Below are 18,161 nucleotides of genomic sequence, written 5' to 3'. Positions count from 1 at the left end.
TTCATGGATTCAAGGATAATTTATAGTCATTATGCAACACAGGGATGCACAACCAAATGCAGTTATAGTCCGTTTGTAACAACAGAACAAAAGAAAAGCAGTCGTGGGTTCCTGTAGTGCATTTTTGTATTTGCATCATGAGGAATGTAAACATCAGCAACAAAACCAATTTCTCAGGGCAGATAATGTGGCCGACATCTTAACATCAAAAAGTCGACATCAGGAAAACATTGTCCGTCAACTTTCAATATGTTTGAGCACCAATCATCATGATGTAAACACAGAGTCCACCTCCTTCTCCTCCCACCGGAGTCCTGCTCTCTGTCCTGCGCCCATCAAATGCTGCTTGTGGCTCTCCTCCCTGCTGCTTGTGGCTCTCCTCCCTGCTGCTTGTGGCTCTCCTCCCTGCTGCTTGTGGCTCTCCTCCCTCTCCCTCCCTGCGGCAGTTCGGTGGCGTTTCGGTCCGGCAGGTCCGGCGAGGTGATCGTCTCAAGGGCCGCAGCACCTTTTTTCCGATGTTGAGTGTATTCTGTCATTTGTCATAAGTGCTCCAGTAATAAACACGAAAAAAACCCAAATTAAGGAGCCATTAGCCGCAGCGTGTTCATGTGCCGCCATTGCAACGGTATGGTATGGATGGATACAACAAGTTCAACAGTCGCCTCATTGTACTTGTCAATACGTTATGACATCGGCCTTCTGATGACATATACTCAATAGTGTGTTTGCAATCATCTTGAGACTTAAGATCAGACTTAAGTCACGGACATGAGAGACTTTCTCTTACCTCACTCTTGACTCCTTATAGATTTGCCTTCACATGAGACTTGACAGCATACATTTAATTATTAGACCTATTCAATAAATCCAATATATCAAGGGCTTGATCACACATTTGTGTTGAGTGGAAAATTTGCCCTGAAGACTTCGGACTCAAAACTTGCTTTTACGAGACTTGAGCCAGTAAACACCAGCTGTGGAGTTCTATATTATCTCCCAATCACTGTAGACCTGCTGTGTCCAAAATCACTCGCACGTCATCGATCCATGAATCCTCGCTGACAGCTGTGGTGTCACACATCGTAATATTTGTGTGTATAAAATGCGACGCATTGCATTGTGGGATTGTAAACCATGGACACATTTTTCATTCCCTTGTTGAATTTTTGAGGGAACAATAAAGAGCAGAAACTTCACACTCAGAGTACCAGTAGCTGTAAATGTGGTGCACTTTATAGTGATATCTGACACAGGCACGGTATTTATTATCTGCTGTCTTCTGACGCCTCCACCTGATCCAGGGTCAGGGCTAGCTTTAAAATTAAACCAAAAGCTTGATACTGCAGCAATGCCTCTGATGTGCTTTTTTCTTTTGGATTAACTCGCTTCGATCTAACACCTGTAGCATCATATTGTTCCTGAATAACTCTCAAACGTGAGTTGTTTTGTCTTTATCTTTTGTATGGTCATATATGGTATTTGGATATGCACAGCTACAGCACGACCCAGGATGCTGAGCGTGCTCCGGGCCTTCTGCTGCTGCTGCTGCTGCTGCTGCTGCTGTGCCGGACACACCAGTCGTTCTTCATGGTGCGCATGCCACCGGCAATGAAAGGACACGGGTTTGTTTGCCGGACTGGAACCGCATCAAAGACCGAGGGAGAAGAAAGGAGAACGGGCCGGGCTGTCAGTGAAGTGAGAACTGCTCCAGCGGCTGCTTGGCTTGAACAGATGAAAAGGTTAATCTCATTTGACAACACACAACAATGAGTAATGACCTCCTTCGCAAACTTTGCAACTTTTTTTTTTTTTCAAATGCTGAAGCATGGCCTTATTTGCTGTACAGCCACTGCTACACTTCACCTTGTTTGCCTCCATTGTATGCGTAGCAGCGTCCTGCGTATACCGACTGTGTGTGTGTGTGTGTGCCTAGGTAAACACGTTTTGGGAATAGCAGCTAATCCATCACGGGGGGCGTCACGCTGTAATGTTTCCCCCCCCCGGGGGGCCATGCGGTGCTGCGGTTATCAGGTGGAAGGGTTCCACTTCCTGTCTTTGTGGGCAGGTTCCTGGCCGAGGGGGACAATCTCCCGATTGGCCCCCGGTGGGTTGAGCGTACAACCCATGGGCGACACTACCTGTTCCTACGTACAGCCCCGGACGGCGCCACTCTGGGCCCTGTGGGTGCATGTCAGTATCTCACACACACACACACACACACACACACACACACACACACACACACACACACACACACACACACACACACAGGATGAGTGTTCCTTGGTGAACTGTACAGACTGTTAAATTGAATCTCTCTTGTCCACGCTGTGGGTGACCTTCCCATTCGGAGCTGAGGAGTGCTCCAGAAAGCCAATGCGGCCGCTCCGTGATTTCTTTTCTCACCGAGCCAGACAGTGACGAGCAGCGAGAGAAATCCAAAGAGACAGAGGGAGCGAGGACGCCTTTACTCGGATTCCTCGCACATTCCTTGTTCCTCCGCTGACCTCCCGTGTGATTCTAAAGGTGGCACAGAAGGGATGGGATCGGAATCTTAAAAAAGGTTATTAGTCACGCATTACATGGAAATGAGATGTTTCAAGTTTAATCTTGTAAGAGAATACAATATTGTGCTTTTGTGTGCGTTTCTGATGCTCGGTTGTCTTTTTTTTCAAACTTGGAGGACTGTCTGAGAATATTTAAGGCGCCAATGTACTTCAAACAAAGTGTTTGTCCCGATTGTTGACAGCGGAATTGGCCGGGCTGTGTCTGACAACTATTGTAACTTTCTGAAATCGACAACATGACCACTATACGCCTACGTGATGCAGAAAACTTCCAGGTCCATGGAGGTTATTAAGTAGCATACTTGTCAACCCTCACAACTTTTCCCAGGAGAGATTCCCGTTTCTCATTCGCCTCTCCTGGTTTCTTCCCAGGGTCATAATTCTCCTGTATTACTCCCAATTTATGACACTTTTTCACACCTTCTTGTTCATCTAAACCCGTTTCTGGAACTGTACAACGTGTATAATCTCTGCTGTTTCCACCCGTACAACAATACAGTTACACCAAATGTCTCCTGGTGGAAGAGAGCTGCTCGCCACCATGGATGTATACGTCCATGCTCACAGCGTACAGAGCCCAAAGTCGGGCGTTGTGGCGCGGCACAAGACATTGGAAATAAATGGGGTTCAGATCTCGGTGGTGCTGTTGTCGCGTTGTGTTTGAAATGGATTTTCATTGGGTGAGAGACGGAGAGAGAAATGGAGACAAAGAAAACGAAATACTCCAGCAGGGGCAAAAAAATTATGAATGAAAACCGTTGACATTAATGTACGCCAGAGATTCACGCCAGAGGGACAAACTATTCTGTATTTATAAAAGTGAAATTAAAAGTATTTAACATAAAAATTACGTTGCGGTGTACTTTGTATTTTGCCATTTTCATCCTTCAAAAGTCACCAGAATGCAGAAAACAAAGTCTTTGAAACTTTGCGTTTAAAATACAACTCAGAGAGCCTCTGACACACAAGGATCTGTGGTACATTCACACCGACGTGGCCCTGGAAAAACACCTCAGGAAAACTCAACCCTCGGCGCGAGAAAACAACCTCACCGCAGATGGCTTTCTCAACGACAGCCCACAGAGACAAAAGTTCACGTCCACCACTGTGGGTGGACGTGAGGAGGACGAACACATCATCAAAACAACGGCCCAGAGGACAACGATTACCAAAGCAGTGTTACAGCACATGAAAGGACAAACGAGTGCTGTAAACGGAGCGATGTGCCGAAGACACAAAAGGTACGTCGACGCTACTATTTAACATCTTTACTTCTGTTAAGTCTTTCAAGGAGAAAGAAGTATCACACGACACAACAGTGAAGTAGAAAGCCACACAATGAAAGGGAATTAAAAGAGAACTAAGTGGGAACTCTCAACCTCCCATCAAACCAGCAGGCTAATGGGGCCCCAACTATTTCAGTGTGGGCTAAACAAAGAGGAGACAGCACCTTAATGAGTGCCACTCACAAAGAGACAGCAGCGCCTCTTCTCTGAAATCATTTGCTCGTTACGTGCTCGCTAGTTTCAAAGCTGTGTCTGACTCACCTTCAGCTCGGAGCGCTGTAATCACCGTTGATTATTGTTTCTGCCTCTTGGACAAAATACCTCCATTTATTCCTTGTTTCTGTTGTTGACTTTTCCGGCCCCTAAAATATAATTCACTTTGCCAGTATTCTATTTCTTTGTTTTTTGTTGTTTTGGTTAAAGCTTTGGAGTAGTTTTGCTCTATTTCAAGCTCATTTACTATTCAGTCAGCAAAGACGTAGATATTTGGTGCATATAACAAAGTGGTGCAGGAACAAATATCGCGTTCTCAATATTTTACATTATATCATTCAAGGTCTGAACACAAGCTCAAGAGATTTTAACGTTTTGTTCTATGATATAAAATACGTCAGTGAATACTCCTCCTCAGGGGCATAAATTTACTGTTCAGAGTTCACCAAAGTTGAACACGACACACGGCAGATTTACTTTGCCCACAAGCTAATCCACCAATTGCAGTAATTCCATTGAAGTAAATGGATTTTCTTTTCATAACCTTGCATCTTTGACTGCTGGTGTGACCAGGCCTTTTTTATTTTGGAGTTTTCTACTGTTTTCAAAGAAGATTCTTGTACATTGACTCAAGGTGTCACCCAGACAGAACCAGGACATTCTGAACTAGCATTCAAAAATTAAAGCCCTTCAAATCACATTCATGAGACAATTTGTCTAATTTCAGATTTTAGAGGAAATGATGCATAGTTACAAAATCATCTCACCACAGGGTAATAGCAGACCACCTCAAGGTGTCACACAGAGAGAACCAGGACATTCTGATGCTGCATAGAACATGGATGCAGAACCAAAAGGCAAGAACAGTGAGGGAGGCAAATAAAGAAATAAAGGTTAAAGGGAGAAACAAAGAGATGGAATAATGACACAGCGCTGCATGGCTTGTTTCACCCCCCTAAAATAAATTCTGATGCTCTTTTCCATTGTTGATGCCGATGAGAAGCGCCGTGGGTATAAGATCAATAAATCTCAATTCTGCCAGTGAGCTTTGGCTGTAGGGCAGAAATCTATAGCACCGTTTTTGAATTATTATTACAAATCCATTGCTCTTGCTTTTCTCCGTCCTGCTAAAAGGGGTGGGCAGGCCGGTGAAACAATGAGAGCAAATCAATGGCGAACGGCAAACAAAGCACGCCCTGCAGAGCCCCCAGCATAGGTCAAGCCCGCCCCCCAAAAAAAACGTAGTGTTATGATCAGTATGATTCAATAGTTGCTGCTCTGTTTGCTCCTCATAGAGGTTTACACTCCATCCTGAGTGGAGGCAGAGACGGAGGGATGTTTCCATCTATGTTTCAAGAGGTAATGAAGTCATGATCCCCCGATAGATGTGTCCCCACCCGGTCGGCTCCGGATGGTGAGTCATCCGCCTGTCGCTCTGGATACAAGCCACACACACACACACACACACACACACACACACACAAGCTCCCTCTCAACACCATCCATGCGTCCATGTCCCCCTCGTCTTCTGCCCCCCCATCACACAGTTTACAGCCCCATCATAACAAATCACTGTTATTAGACATAACACCATTAACATAGACACACACGCTGGGCTAATGTGGCGAGTGAATTAAGAGTAAAGGAAGGTGATGTTGAACGTACATGTCCAAACACACGCAGGAGTTAACACTGCACACATGTAGCCTTCACAGTGGGAACATGAGGCGGTTTGGACTTCATGTAAACTTCACTGAGTGTGGTTGTGGCTGTCAGTATGCCGGTGGCCACCCGAGATTGAAAATGTACAAGCACACACTCGAGACGAACGTGAATGTCCAGTGGACATTTTTCTCACTTCTGCACTTTTGGTCATGATCGGTGGATCAGGGGCGGGATAAGAACCTGAGTCCTGCGGGGCTTAAACACGTTTTAAAAATGTTTCGTGGAGCTTTGTGAACTGTTTTCCAATGTGTCCCCGTGTGTACGACAGACTGGATCTACCACACGTCTGAGACAACATGGCTGTTATTCAATCGACTTTGTTGTCGGATCCAAACTGAGCCAACGTTAGCCACAAACACCAGCTACGTCGAAAAGCACGACAGAATAGCTGTTATTTATTATGCCTTTTTTATTTCTTATAGTGTGTCTTGACTGTTGTGCGGTGACGGTTTGTCCGTCTGCATAAGCACAGAGGCAAATTCCAAACATCTATGGCAACAAAGTATCCACTCTTGAGTCGTGTCTCCAGCACCGGCGATGGGCAGAAGAAACTGCGTTGAGTAATGAATCAAAAGCACACGCTTCATGTGCACGTGATGTGTGCTTTTGTGTTTGTTTTACAACAATCTGATGCTGGTTGCACAAAACGCACAAAACCAGCGGACCTGCTCGTGAGCTACTGTGGCGCCAACATCGCTGCGATCAGAGGCTGCTGATGGAAGAGAAGCCCGCTGCTTTGAGAAGGCTGTAAAGAGTCACCGGTGTGAAGGAAAATATAGGATAGTATGACAGAAGGAGCTTTATTCTGCCGAGCTGGCATTAGTGCCATAACCGCTGGTTGGAGAATTAGCTGTTAGTTATGACGCTGGCTCAAGGAAAGCAACATGAAAAAAAGATGGATAACCCAAATTCTGGTTTTATTAAGTAAATGAAAGAGAACAAAGAGTAGACTGCAGAGTTTGCAGGTTGGGATAAAGTGCTGCTGGGTGGAGGAGGGGCTTTTAAACTCAGGTACTCAGAGCAGATGCCACACATCAACAATTAGGGCTGGGGCCAAGACTCCGCCCCTTGTTCACCTGCAACCCAACAGCACAGACTCACACAGAGAAAACAATGTCCTGGAACACGACACGTGTTGTGGAATAAAGCTATTGTTGCTGTCACGGCAATGAAGTAAATTACACATATCACCGTACCAGTCTGCAAATCCATGTTTCTGTTTCTGCAACTAAAACAAGGTGTGACATCTCAGGAATCCATTTAATTGAATAGAAATGGTGGGGAAGCATCTTAAACCATCAATTCAGTAAGATAGCACACAGACACTATTTACTGAAAAAGAGGAACTTTGCCGACTGATACTTATTCATCAATGAGGCCTTTTACCAATGAATGCTTTAAAATTGAGAGTTTGACCGCTGACCTTTTGAAACTAAATTCCTGTGAGTTGCAGAGGGACGACCCCAAACGTCTGTGGTGGGTAATGTCACAGAAGGTCTGCGCCATTGCCTCTCAACAGCTGCCATCCTGTGTTAAAATAAATAAAAAAACGAGACATTTTAGAAGCGGTAGGCCCGAAGTTTGGAGGTCTGTCTCCTCTTTGAATGGTGTTGTCTGTACAGCGCTGCCGATATCCTCAGGTTAGGGTTAGATGTCTCAGAGATAACAGGTCGGGGTTACACCAAGGTTGGTTTAAGGTTTCCTAAAACACAGCCTCAGTCTCACAGCAAGTCGTACAATAGTCACAAAATGCAATATATTGGTTTTGTGTACAGGGACACATATTGTCTCTTTTTTTGAGTCGATTGGAACTACTTTTTTTTTAACGACAACGTTAGAAAACATAAGTGTAATTTAAGCAACAAATCATGGTGGTTGGGCTAAAAATAACTACGGAGGCAACAAAACAAATGTTAGGTTTTTAGGCAACAAAACCACAAACTTAGGTTGCGGTGTCAAACAGCGGTCTCGTGGTTGTAAGTCTTGTGTTTGTTGTCCTAATCGATTTTTTATAGTACGTCACTAACTCTGACCGATGCATAGTCACGTGGATGCGTTTCATTTGTGTGTCCACCATGAAAAAGAAGTCTAATTACCTTTGTGTTGGTATTGTTTTCGTCCTGAGCAATATGGGGATAAATGAACACAAAACCAATAGACTGCATTTTTGTGACTAGTTCACAACCTGCCATGATACTGGGCTGCAGAAGAAGTCAGGTTGGGATTTTAGCTAAAATTATTCTTTTGGTTTAAGGAAGTTTAAGAAACAATACATGAAATTGACATGAAATTGATATCAACTCAACCAACCAGCAAACAAGCCAACCCCCTAAACTGTCCCTCCAAAGGAGCGGTGATACTGGGGTTATACCGTAATGTGGTTACTGAATGTGAAGTCAAAAACAACTGTAATGCGATACTGCGATACTAACACCGAGCAGACCCAGCAGTGTACAAAGACACATTTTTGGTGTGTGTGTGTGTGTGTGTGTGTGTGTGTGTGTGTATGTGTGTGAGCGATTGTGGGAAAAAAGCTTAAGAGGCAGAGGACAGCTGAAGTCTCTGTTTGACAGATGCCCTGCCTCTCAGAGTGAACAGAATTAAATAGCTGACATAGTTTGGATGAAGGACTTTCATGCCCTTCTTTCTCACTCTCTCTCTCTCTCTCTCTCTCTCTCACACACACACACACACACACACACACACACTGCTCGCAGAGCGAGCTGTCGGACAGAACATAAACACGTATTAGCCGTATCATCTCTCATCGACACTTCATGCCTCAGCGCCGGGTGTTAACACGCCACAAGCCGCGTTAATGCACTGTGGCAAGAGCAGTTGTAAGTGGCAGCGCTCATGTACATACAGCTTTACGTTCATAGAGACACACACAAAAGTGTAAAAACTACAGCAGGGAGTCCCCAAAATACACAGACAGAGGAAAGAGCTGACCTCAGGGGCGTGGATTAAGGTGTCTTGTATTATTTCTAATGGAGGAATGGATGTTATATAATACATATCTGTGTAGCTGAGCTGCTTCCTCCAGCTGGGTACAGTGCACGTCTCTGCTCTCTAATCCTATTTCCTCATGTTACTGCCGGTTTAATTGCGCAATAACGCGTGTTGGAAGGAAGAATTTCACGAGTTTCTGTACACAGAGTTTACACACACACACACACACACACATCTACACACACGCACACACACACACACACACCTTCAACACCCGTTTCATCTAAGCACCACAGCAACCACATGACACAGTATCATGGGTTTATTGACGTGTATCTATTCAGCTGGGATCAAGAATGTGTGTGTGAGCGTGTGGTAAGTCAGCCTTGTCGAGTCATAATGAAATATATAATTGATACTCTACAGCTCCAATTTTCTTTTTGAAATGAAAACCCAAGACTGGCTTTTTTATCCTTTTTCTGGCCTCTCATAACTGAAAGGGCAGCACTTGGCGGCGGTGTTATCAGCTGACACACTGTGTCTATTTCTTCTTCTCCGACTCACTTTCTCTGCGGCCTCTTTGTCTCTGTCGACCTTGCTGAATTCCTCCTCCTCTGATCCAGTCTCTTCTCTAATCTCGTGGTTTCTCTCTCCATCGATCGCCCCCCCCCCCCCCCCCATCTCTTTCAATTTTCTTTCTCCCTATTGTCCCACGTCTGCATCGCCGCATTTACAGTCGACGTTTCTTGTCTTTTCTCTTATTTCTGCCTTTCCAACACCCCCCTCCCTCGTCTGGTACTCCCCTCTCCCTGATCACGGGGGTTGTACTTGTGAATTGAATGATTCCATGATGGGATGCAGGTGACCGTTGCGTTTTCATCCCAATTTGCCTTCATGAACTTTTGCTGAACGAAGGCAGGAAATGCCTATACGGTCATGAGCTTTGGTGCGTGAGATCACAGATACAAAGCGGCCGAAATGAGTTTTCCTCGGAAGGGTGGCAGGGTTAGGAGCTCCGACATCCGGAGGGAGCTCCAAAGTGGACCTGCTGCTCCTTCGTGTCGAAACGGGCCAGCGGAGACGGTTCGGGCATCTGTTGAAGATGCCTCTTGGAAGGCACGTCCAACTGGTAAGAGCTCCATGAGAGACCCAGTAGAACACCTCGGGGTCCCAAGAGCTGGAAAACGTAGCTGGGTAAAGGGACATCTGCAATACTTTGCTAAGCCCGCTGGATCCGTGACCCGGTCCCAGATAAGTGGAGGAAAATGGATGGATGGAGGTAGGAAAACACTGATCATTTCCCCTCCCAGTATCCATGGATTTAAAAGAAAAAAAATGTCTCGGCCTCAAAATGAACTTTCCTACACTGTATCTTTGTGTTTGCTGCTGCTTTCTCTGACCATCTTTATTAGACACCTGTGCAATGCCCGTCTGAGGCCCGGCCATCACACTGGGTCCCCGGGAGAACCGCTCGTGGAAGAAGAAGAGTTCGGGTGCAAAGTTTTGCAGCAAGAAACATTGCTTTTCAACCTGGTACTAAGTGGGCGGGTTATAATGGAAAACTGTGTTTTTTCACACCAATCAGAATTAACCAATATAAGAATCAAAAAGTGCAGAGCTTCTTCTCTCGTTGCTGGAGACCCAGGACGTATTGCTGGACCCGCTGGAGGGAAGGGAGGCACCAAAGAACCAGAACCAGGACTGAGAGGGGCAGACTGTCAGACCCTGCTGCAGTAACATGAGAGGTTTTCTAAAGGGACTCTGGTGCTCAGAAACACTACCGCCTTTGTCCACAGGGACGACAAAACCAACACAAAAGGAATGTTCCGTGTAGTAACTTTAAGATTTTAAACCCCCTTGATTAGATTTTATATCATTTAAAAGTCTGATATGTCTTGATTCATATCAGTCACATGAGTCTGTATGTCGACACGTCACTCTCGTTGACTGACTTGTTAAGCGCTCCGCAGCGCCCCGCTGACCTCCAGAGATCTGCTCATGGAAAGTTGGAGGTAGTAATTATAAGTTTGCCCTCCTCTCCACAGAAAGTTGCAGGTCTAGTTGGTCCAGTCATCTCTGATGGAGAGATAAAAGAGGAGGAGGAGGAGGAGGAGAAAAGGCTTGATCTCAGCATACAGGAGAAATAGATGACTAACCAAATAGGAGGGCCCAGCCAGCCGTGACAACAATCAATGGGCTTTCTCTAAGTGTCTTCGATTTAGACTCACACTCCTCTCTCTCCCCCGCAATCTCTCTCTCCATATATATATATATATATATATGTTTATATACCTTCATGGCTCTCTCACCCTCTCTCTTCTCTTCTCCCTCTCTCCCTCCATCCTTTCCTACTGTGTTTGTCTCCATTCTGTTCTCTCTCTCTCTGTCTGTTCTCCATTTATTTCCCCCTGTCATCTTCTGCCTCGTCCTCCTACAACACATTTTCTCTCTCCTGTTTTTCGTCCCTCCTCTCCTCTCTCTTTGTTGCGTTTCATCATTATTTTTTTTCTGCCCTCCTCTCCTCTCCATCTTCTGTACTCCTCTTTCCTTCCCTTTCTTTGCGTTCCCCTCTCTCTCTTTGCCCTCTTCCTTGCCTTTCTCTTCTCTCTGCAGCCCCCCCCCCCCCCCCCGCCCCCCCCCCCCCTCTCTCACTCCCACCCTGAGCTGGTATTGATTGAGTGCTCACAGCTTCATTAGGATTCTCCCGCTCACCTTGTTGGATGCAGCCCCGGGGCAGCGATCCAGCGGGGCTCTTGAGAGGAGTACGCTCGGGTTACACGTCAACGCTTCCCATATTTCACTTTTAGCGGACTTGCTTTTGCTTATCTGCTCATTCCAGACTGCTGAAAGTGCGCCGTGAGGATGTTCCCGCCTCTCGCCCCATCCTGGGGTTTACTGTCATGAAGATGTGTCACAGGCAAACTGGAGGAGAAGACTTCATTTGGGAGTGTAAGTGTGTGTTGGGGAGGGGTGCTTTGCATTCATTGTGCTTCAACAAAGTTCAAGTTCAGAGATTTTGTTTTTCTTTTCACTCATCTGTTCTTCAGAAATTGAACTTTTGACCCAAGTTTTTTTATTTAAAAAAATGTGTATTTTGTGGACCTAAGGTGATGATTTGAGATGTGAGCATGAGCTGTGGGTCCGTGTGTCTAATACATGAGTGGATTTGATTGTTTGGCCTTTCATAATCAATCTGGCAGAAAATACTATCAGCAATCTAAATAAATAAATGTAAAAATATTATAATTATATACAACATACACTGAACTGCCCTATAGAACAACATTATTATAGTACATAGTTAACCATCATGAAATCTAAAACATTTTACATTAATACAAAATAAAATGTAAAGTCATTTTGGTTGTATGAAATTATAAATTTTTTTTTTAGAATTTTTTTTAATTCAAACATATTTAAAGTTACTACACGTAGATTTCATTTTGTGTTGATTTTGGCGCTCCCTGTGGATACAAGTGGTAGTGTTTCTATTGACCAGAGTCTCTTTAGAAAACCTCTCATTATACTGCAGCAGGTGTCTGACAGTCTGCTCCTCTCAGTCCTGGTTCTGGTTCTCCCGTTGCCCCCCTTCCCTCCAGCGGGTCCAGCAATACGTCCTGGGTCTCCAGCAGCGTGGTGTCGGTGTTGGCTCCCAGAGAGGAGAAGCTCTGCTCCTGGAGGAGGAGGAGGAGGTGCTTCTGCTGGGCGCTGAGCTCTCCACCTCCCACACGAGCTCCGACTGCAGGCCGAAAGTGGCAGCAGAGCCGGATCTGGGTCTGTCCATGGTGGACTGGTCTCTGCTGGAGAAGTTTCTGGTGAACCTGCATGATCTAATCTGATTTCACTTGGAATCCCACCCGATGGCACCGATGACAAGCATTAAGAATCACTATTGGTGATGGTCTTGTTCACTTAAGTAGGTCATACAGAGGCATCAGTATTAAATTAAGACTGTTTCATAACCAGTTAAAAGTTCCTCACAGTAATTTATAGAAATTAAAATATTAACACCATATTTCATGTAAAAGAGCTCCCATATAACAGCAGATTATTAATCTTTACCTCTTAGCTCACATGATTTCAAATGGAAATTGTTTCAATATGACGCCTCCATACTTACAGAGTACTTAACAGCAGGGAGGCAAGCAACACTCACGCTCTCTTAACACTAAATCCAAATATGAGCCTCTATTAGCACTGTTTTGGTGAATTCCCCCCCCCCCCTCTTTGAGCTTCCACAACCTTTCAGCTAATGTTACAGGCAGGCGATTAGTCACGACTTTGCTTAAATATGTCAGTTTTTTGGCAGAGTGACACAAAGCAGGAGCAGTGGAGACAGATAAAGTGAAGACCCGCAGGACAAGAATACACCCGCTGATAACACACCGATAACCCATCCACACAAACACACACACCTCCGGTGCTATTACATCCATATATGTAAACACAGTTGCATTAAGACGTTCATACACGTACAAATGTTCCTGTGAAGTGACGACGGGATGACATGTTCCCCCGTAAAAATATCACGGTTACCTTTCTTTTTTTTTTTTTTTGAGAAATAACTCAATTTCAGCCACCGGCTCAAGACATTGAACAGACTCTGTGTTTGAGATGTGTGTTTGTTATGTGCAACTGTATGTTTTCACTGGGCAGCTGCCGTCTCCCTCCGTGTGCTCTGTAAACCACAGGATGATATATTACAGTGCCGATGCATTTGTATGTAAAAAATAGTCTCGGGACTCTGCTTGTACAGCGTTTTTTCAGCACTTCCCTCTCTCTCTCCGTTCTGTCAACTCTTAAGGTTAATGGACCAGTCAGTGGTGTTCATGATGCTATTAAAGCTACTTGTACTTGTTTTTAAAAGTGTTTTCTTTAACCCTTTATTCATCCAGAATATTGCTTTTTATTAATTTATTCAAAATAGTTAAAAGTCATTGTCCCTTGGCAGATGTTCAACAGCCACCCTAAGAAAGTAAATAAAAACTTAAAGCAGCACTGATCAAGGTTATTTATTTTAACAATGGATCAAATGAATGTCTGTAATGTGGCAGGGTTTCAATCAAAGCGACAAACCCACAGAGATTTATATCCCAACTCTTTCTAGCTTATTGTTCTTTGAGGCCCGGCTCTCATCCACCTCGTTTCCAGCTGCTGCTTTCAATCCAAAAATACATATACAGTGTAATATACCAACTGTACGCTACCTGTCCGGCAACAAGCAGCAGACCTACAAAGCTGGCAAAGCATGACTCCAAAGGAATGTTGGATGTGTGAACACTCTGCCAGCTGTTTAAGGTGATATCAAATGTTGCTTGTTCTGCCAAAAAACAACAACAATTAAATACGTTACTAAAATAGGATGTACGCATGTAATAAATCGCAACCTAACACTGATGAAGACAACATGTAAACAGAACAACATTATGCAGCGTGATCAAGGAATTTGAGCAACACAGACGTATATTATGCATCAAATATTTTACAGAAATCAGCCAATGGAACGGACGTTATCAGCGGTAGGTTCAGAAAACCGTTATCATCTACTCACATGGTCGACACAAATACACAAAGACGAGGCCAGCCTCTAGTGGTAATTATGACGAGAGCAGAGGAGGAGGTCTGGTGGTATAAAGAGTGACAAAGTCCACTATGGGAGGAGGTCGGAGTGGATGAACGGGTCAGACAAACACAGGACTTTCACCTGGGAGACTCATGTTCATGTGCTGTGTAAAGTCGATATTGATTTAATTGACCATCATTTTGGGACATAACTTGCGTACTTAACTAAAACCAAATTACGTAACATTACAGTCATTTAGCAGACGCTTTTATCCAAAGCGACTTACAATTCAGATTCTATCACATAGGCACAGCGTAGGAAGCAATTTTGGGGTTAAGTGTCTTGCTCAGGGACACATCAACATGCAACTAGCGGAGCCGGGGATCGAACCGTCGACCGTTGAAGGACGGCCCTGCTCTCCACTTCGCCACAGTCGCCCTTACAGAAGTAAGTATTCTAACCCAAGATCCCAAGATCTTTTCCTAAACATTTAGTTTTGTTGCTTAAACCTATAAAGTTGCTTTCTTCCTATTCGCTATGATACATTTTAATTTAATAACCATTGACGCCCATTCATTTGGCTGATAACATTCTAAATGAGTGGTTTATCAGCCTGTGTATTAAAAAGAAGGGTGTAGCATCTTGTTTTTAGTCTCAAAGCTGAGGTCTTTTCATCCCGACAAGAATACAAATCCCAAAACACTTTTTTGTGATGGTCAAATGTTAAAGTTACTATCATCTCTTCAGTCCAAACACATTGTTATCTGTTATCTGCCTTCAAAAACCCATATCGCTCAAACCCTTGTATGTGTACATGTTCCCAGACATGTGTATGAACGCGTATTATGAAGTGCTGCTCAATGTTAAGTACCTTCCTATGCCGCCCCCTCCCTCCTGTACTCCCCCTCCTCCCTTCCTCACGGCTGGTAAAGGAGGGGGGGGGCTGGTTCACTTCTCCAGCAGACACCCTGTTTATTTAGCCTGACATTCCTCCACTGCTCCCCCGAACGGGAGAGCGCGCTCCTCTGCCTAGTCTCATCCTGACTCACGGCCGCCTCCGTCAGCTCCAGTGACATCTGACGTGTGAGGGAGGGGGCGCTGACTCGCTGTATGGAGGAGCATACGCTCCTGCGTATAGGAATACTGTCTGTCCCCACGTGTCACTCAATGTCTGCAGACTCGTCATTACCATCATCAGATCTTCGATAGTGTACGTTATGGTCGGCCATTGCACTTGAGGACAGATTTGCATTTGCGATGAGCTTCCCGCGCTGAGAAGAACCAAAGCGGCGGTTCAGGCCGGTCTGTCCTGTCTCACCGCGCTCGGGAGTTTATTTACCCTTCACTTCTCATTAGGCCCACTGACTTTGGCCTGCGCACGGTGGCCATGTTAGATCGTTGAGCAGCACCAGCCCACCGGGGGAACCCTCTAACGAGTCGTTGGGAGTTTGTGTCGATACCGCTCACGTGTACGACTTTATTTGCCTCTGTTCAGGATTTTCTCTAATTGATATCGAGTGCTGACTCGCAGCTCGGTTAGCATGCGTTGAACTGCTTGTCACTCAAAATTAGCCGTCTTTATGAGGCGTGCGCGAGCGGCCGCGGTGCGCGCACCGAAACGCGTCCTTGTGGTGCGGTTAGCGACACGATTTACGATTCGTTTTCCTTTACCTAGACGTTTGGCTGCGGTGGCGCATTCTCCGACCCTTTTGGGTCAACATTCCGTCTCTTTCATCCCTTCTTGGAAAGCTCAGTCCCTCGGTGGGTTCGGAGCCAGAGTATTGGCTTTCTCCTTAGAAAAAAAGCTCAGACTCCGTCCCCCTAAAAATCCCCTCTCTTCGTGCTTATTTATTACTGCTGCGCGTGTGAAAATGTGTGTGTAGCGTGAGAGAGCATGTGATTCAAATATGTCATGTGCTGTAGGTGTGTGCAAGTGTGTGTGTTGCAGCAGTCTTTTTTTTTTCTTCTCTCTCCAGGACCAGTTGCTTCTGGCCTGTCTCACTCGTTACCCTGTCATAACAAGCACTCCGCCGCTGTATTTCACCTTACATGCCAACACACACACACATGCACCGAGGTCCAGCTTACACATTCTGACTTCTCCTCACCTCGTAAGCTGCAGAGGAGGAGGAGGAGGAGGAGAGGCAGAAAAAAGGAGCACGTTTTGTGCCTTTTCTAGGTCACGTTGTGGCGACGCAACCCCGCTGAGTTGTCCTGTGCTTTGAAAAAAAATCCAAAATGCCGGGTCGGATCTGTCAGCCACCCCGACAGGAGAGCGAGAGGGATGGAGGCAAAAGAGAGAAAGTGGATATGTGAGTCTCTGACGCTTTTGCACATATAGCCTACATGCATGGATGAATGCCCACACACACTCACACATACTGTATCATCCCCTCCACTTCTCTGTTCTCGCTCAACCTTCAACACACACACACACACACACACACACACACACACACACACACACACACACACACACACACACACACACACTATCCCTCCCAGCCAACGCTGTGATGGAGTATGTAGAGTGTGAAAAAGTCTAAGTCCAAAAGGCCTCGCTGTGATTTTACAAGGAATTCCTTTTTCTCAGCCTGGTAACTCAGTCTGCCCCGGACTCTTTACGGCAAAACCGTTCGATTCCGTCACGCGTGGAACATCGGGACACACGAGCAGCTGCTGGATGAGAAGCGCTTGGCAGCTGTCCCTCTTTAGGCCACGGACGCTCACGATGGGAACCGACCGCGGGGAACGTGATAGCGACCTCTACTTACTGCTCGTGCAGCCTCGGGCGAACACAGGATGGATAGCCTGTCCGCGGTGGCTGCCGTTTCAGAACTGCAGAGAGAGCGCTGCTGCTAAACGCATATCCTGTAAGGCTTTATTTTTTTGTGTGTTTTTTTTTACTGCTTTTGTGGCTCTGGAGTTATAGTGTGGTTACTGAGCGCGGCCCCAGACATGCAGGCAAATAGATTTCACTTGTGTAATGCAACAGAGTCCGGCCTCAGGGTCGGCCACATGGCTCGTTCCCATTAGGTAGGTTGCAGTGATTGCGGGAGAGTTAAATACCACCAAGCAATTCCCCGGGTAGACATGTAACATTTTAAAGGTTAAGTTACACTTGGGGTTAGGCATCTAAGTTAACCAGAAGTTTGCTGCTGCTAAAAATGTACCATTATCAAGGACAGCAAGAGACATACTTGTGGTTTGAAACATCACAGTGGATATATAGTGATTTTGTTAAACATTCAGGCGCTCTAGAAATAAGACTGAGCTTTTTTCTCAATGTCAAGGATGCTTCCTTTGTAGGACGGGTCCTTCCAAGTCGGGTCCTATCGGCAAAACTATAGCGAAGATATAGACGTGGTATTCTTTTAGAATAATTTAGTTTATTACAATTTCTAGTAGGTATATTGATTTTGCATTTCGCAAAATTAATATACACAGATTCAAAACAGGCAGGCTTAAAAAAAATAATGAAATCAACAGGTATTTGAGCAATTATAGTTATTAACGGACAAGACATACAAGTAATATGCTCTCTTCAAAGCAACTACACAGCAATTATACCTCTCCGATTGATAAACACTTCATCAGAGCTTGACTGAAACAAAATAAAACCGTCTTGGTCTTTCCGCTGTTGCAACTATCCCCAACTCAAGCCTTAATTTACATTGTCAGATGTGAAAATACGCTGACTCTTCCCTGCTGTCTCCCTCTGCCTTCAGTGCTATTAATAGCGTGGTGAATGAGTCTGTTGCTGAGCGATGCAAGTCAGTATGGGACTAATATGGGTGAAGATTCAGCATCTGGATTGGCAATTTCCAGATTTGTTCAGAAAGATTGTTTTTTCTT

At 45.2% G+C, this 18,161-nt stretch overlaps 1 long non-coding RNA gene across 5 annotated transcripts; it reads right to left on the bottom strand.

The window, feature by feature from the left end:
- On the bottom strand, positions 1-11,562 carry LOC142959224 (uncharacterized). 5 transcript variants are annotated; one of them, XR_012956199.1, is made up of 4 exons: positions 11,456-11,552; positions 10,696-10,819; positions 7,215-7,318; positions 1-2,520 (listed from the first exon to the last, which is right to left on the bottom strand). It is a non-coding gene; the product is annotated as an uncharacterized LOC142959224 (long non-coding RNA). The 5 variants fall into 5 exon arrangements; XR_012956197.1 differs by lacking the exon at positions 10,696-10,819 and having other exon boundaries at positions 11,456-11,562; XR_012956198.1 differs by lacking the exon at positions 11,456-11,552 and having other exon boundaries at positions 10,696-11,338.
- Between the last annotated feature and the right edge of the window lie 6,599 nt (positions 11,563-18,161).

The sequence above is a fragment of the Anarhichas minor genome, unplaced genomic scaffold, assembly GCF_050575085.1.
Source record: "Anarhichas minor isolate MPS153535 unplaced genomic scaffold, ASM5057508v1 ptg000026l, whole genome shotgun sequence".
Lineage (NCBI taxonomy): Eukaryota > Metazoa > Chordata > Actinopteri > Perciformes > Anarhichadidae > Anarhichas > Anarhichas minor.
Note: the sequence above shows the minus strand (reverse complement) of the source record. Positions and strands in the feature narration are given on the sequence as shown.